Source organism: Amborella trichopoda, chromosome 4 (genome assembly GCF_054954075.1).
Source record: "Amborella trichopoda isolate Santa Cruz 75 chromosome 4, AtrichopodaSantaCruz75HAP2 v2.0, whole genome shotgun sequence".
In the NCBI taxonomy this organism is placed as follows: domain Eukaryota; kingdom Viridiplantae; phylum Streptophyta; class Magnoliopsida; order Amborellales; family Amborellaceae; genus Amborella; species Amborella trichopoda.
In genome coordinates this window covers 47,479,403-47,483,490 of record NC_142339.1, presented here as the reverse complement: position 1 = coordinate 47,483,490, position 4,088 = coordinate 47,479,403, and positions in this window count along the sequence as shown.

Here is a 4,088-nt window from a genome sequence, read left to right as displayed (position 1 = left end):
TAGAGGTAAGGTGCACCTTCAAATTTTATCATAGTATAATTTTGATGTAAAATGTTCTTAGGATTATCTCAAAATCTATTTTTATATCTAATTATAAAATTTAAAATTTAAAAAATAGCTAAAATCAAGTAGATCTATAAACTTATGAAATTCTAAAAAATGGACGGTGTAGATAATATGTTGTAAAATGCACAATTTTTTAGACTTAAAATCTTTTTATTTTTCATAGTCGTACATCTCGATGTCGAGATGATCAATCAAAGGGTTTTTCAACATTAAAACTACCTTTTCCGATGGATTTTTGAGGGGTATATGTCGTTCTACATTATAAGGTAGCATCCTCATATAAACTTTTTCCTTCAATATGCTTTTTTTTTTTTTTTAAAAAAAAAATTAATTTTTTATTTTACAATTCAAATAAAAAAAAGAAAGTTCAATACTGGAAATCTTTGTGATAGCCTTAAAATATATTTTCATCTTTCATTATAAAATTTAAAGCTTACAAAATAGTGTAGATCGAACAGATCTATGAAAACTTGAAAATATTGAAAATTGATGGTCCAAAGATACGTTACAAGAAAAAAAAATTGGGGACATTACTTGTTTTTCAACCTTTGCATAAGTGCTTTGTACCGGTGTTTGTTCTTGATTATATATTAATGAGTTCCACCTCTAACCTGGCCTATTTTTATTGAAAATATAACCATTTTCCAAATAAATAAAAAAAATATTGTCTGTATTTAATTGAGAAACACTTGTTAGTATTTTGACAATAGAAAAGTGAAGCGTTTTCACTTTTTTGGCCTCGAGCGCGATGCGCGATTGATGTCAGATTTATTTTTCTAAGAAGAAAGAAATATCCATTGTTATTTCATTTCGTTGTTTTCTCTAAGGAAAAAAAAAGAACAAGAAACATCATATTGTTGCTATAACTATTCTTTTTTTTTAAAATCAAATGGGATAAAGTTGTGACCAGTAGGTGTTGTTAAGACCAAATGGATGGATTTATAAGACGTAAGCATGAAATGTTGTTGCAACTTGACTAAGATTCTCAAACAAATTGTGACATATATCCCCTAGTAAAATAAATAGAGTAGCTAAGAAGTAATGTTTAAAACCTCGATGATAGGGGCAATCCATGAGTTTTGAGATGCCCACATTCTTAAATCTCTCACAACTTTGCTACAATGTGAGTAGCAGTGAGGTTGGAAATTTAATACTTCAAAGTTACTCATCCTTGAGAAAATGAATCTAGAAGGCATTTATTAGAGGTGACCAACTGGAAGAAGAGCAATTAAAAGGTACTGAAATAAAAGGAACTAAAAATAATATAGAAATAGTTCTTGTTCATCCAAACCTAATTACTGAAAATAGGCAAATACAAAAATGTGTGGGAGTCGTTTAGAGTTGGACAAACAGAGTAAATTTATCGATACCAAGCTCTCAAACTTAAAACCCTATTATCAAAAAATATTTCGCATAGAGGATTGGGAAAAGGACATATAATAGATATAATTATGCTTTTCAAATAGGGTCATTAGAACCCCATTTGTCATCCTCTCTAACCATAACAAAACTCTACCAAGTTGAGCCTTATTTCTTGGCCTCCATGCCTCACTGTTTTAGCTCACTTTGGTCCTTGACATGTAGTCCACATTGACCCCTGACTAGCCTCCATCCTAGACCACATACATTAAGCCCATCTCACCAAGGGCTGATTAATGCTCAAATCACCTTAGGCTCCACATAATTTTTATGGTTTGATCTCAGCCCCTTTCACCATTAGATCAGCCGCCATTTGCCTGTTTTTACTGCTTCATTATCATGCTTGGTATGTGCGTTACTATTTATACCATTTATATAGTTGATTGAATTGTTTTTCGCCTCAATTTCTCCCAATTGGTGGAATGCCAAAGCCAAGGGGTTGCAACCCATTTAAGCCTCATCTGCCTCAACCATTACACACCATTAGATGCTTGGTTAGGGAGTCATCTTGGAGATTCCTTTAAAATGAAGCAAGGGCCTTGATCAGCGCACTATCAGTCGAAGTGATCTGGCAATGGGGTGTATGAAGTCCCCCCATTGAGGTAACCTTGAAGAATTTCATTTAATTGGCTTCCCATGCTTCTCTAGTAGCTATGTGTTTGTTCTTATGTTTGAGAGGTTGCAATTTTTCCATGTATTGATGTTACGAACATGTTACATGTAATTGGGACTATGTGACTGTTGTAACGACAGTGTCTAGTAAATATTGTCTTGAATTATGCAGTATTTTCTGACACAGAAACAGGTGCTTATTCCATGAAGTCTGATGACAACACATTAAACAAGCACTAGTACCTCCAAAAAATTTGAAAGCAAAGCATCCACCCTCCTGAAGGGTAGTGGCCTTCTCTAACCGTGGAGCATCAAATAAATAACTCGTTGCATTGATGCTCATTCACTCCATGTTTGCGATTGATAACAGAACTTCGTTCAGCCCTGATGTTATCATTGCTATGGAAGCTCTTTGTTATGATATGCAAGTATCAATCTTAAGCAATTTCTTTCATCAATGTAAAAGCTGGGAGAATTGGGTGATCTATATGGTGTGGTTTAGCTTTAGGAATGGGGTTGGGGCATTAGTGGTTAGGGGACGGGATGCCTCAAAATAACATCCCACCCTCCATTCCCACTGTGAACATATCTATAATAATAATACCAACAATAAATAATATAGAAAAAAGTTTATATAGCCAAGGCTCTAAACAATCAAATTAGGACCCACCTCAAAAATTTCAATAGCAGAGGTTGTTTTGATGCTCAAATATTCTCAAATTGATCATCAAGATGCACGGACATGAGAAAAAACTGGATTGCAAGTTTTAGAAATAGTGCATCTTATAACACATTTTTGGATCATCAATTTTCAAGATTCCCAAGTATTCATAGATCTGCTTGATCTACACTATTTTTGAAGCTTTAAAATTTTATAATTAAAGATGAAAATATATTTTAAGGTTATCACAAAGATTTTCAGTATTGAAGCCACATTTCTTGACATTATTTGAAGGTGCACTTTACTTTGATTGTTTAGAGCCTCGGCTCTATACAAACCGCACCCAATAATATACAATGTGGTTAGCTTTTTAGAACTATCGGAGTTTATTCTCACTAAAACAATGTCCCATTTCTTGGAAACCCCATTTCTTTATCAGTTGGAAACTTAGAATATGGTTTGAGACACCTAGCAAAAGGTGAAAATGATAAATAATTGAAATCTTTTTGCTAGGAAATCACAAGATTCACAGGACCATAACAATTAAGAAAGAAAGATAATCTGAAAAGACAGGGATGGGATTTCAAATTTGAAGACACATGATTGCTTCAAGCATTGGTTTCTAAATTGCATCTGAAATGTTATCACTGGTCAGGGCTCCGGCTCTGACTCACCAGGGTCCAAGCACAAGTCACAGGCTGACTTGGACAAGTCCAAGCACCTTACTCAGCAAGTCTCAATTTACATATACTTAAGCTTCTAGGATTCAGGTCAGACCTGCCCAAATTTTTAGGGTCAATCATCCGGGTCCAAGTCAGTCACGTATATTCAAGCCCGAATCGGCTATTTTTCAATCACTGCACATCAGAAGTACATTCAGCAATTATAGAATAACCACATGAATGCAAACATACCTATATATTGCTACAGGACAAAGCCATTTCCATTCACTATATTGATGATCTAGGGAACTGGTATCTCCAGCAATGGTTACAAATCACTAGGCAGTGGCTAAGTTCACCAACATTGGGAGAGGACTTGTAAATGAGAACCTCATAAGCTGAATACATATGAAATGGCCACTGCACAGGGTATAGCAACAAATGACCAAGTGGTTAAGGGCCTCATACAGGTCCTAACCAACACAACCTTACAATGCTTAGTAATCAAAGAGGGAAATTAATAATTCCACGATCCCAAAGCCACCATAAGCCTACCGACAATTGATCAATGCGTTGCCATATTCTGATGACATGCCTACCGACAATTGATCAATGCCTTGCCATATTCCGATGACATGCCTACCGACAATTGATCAATGCCTTGCCAT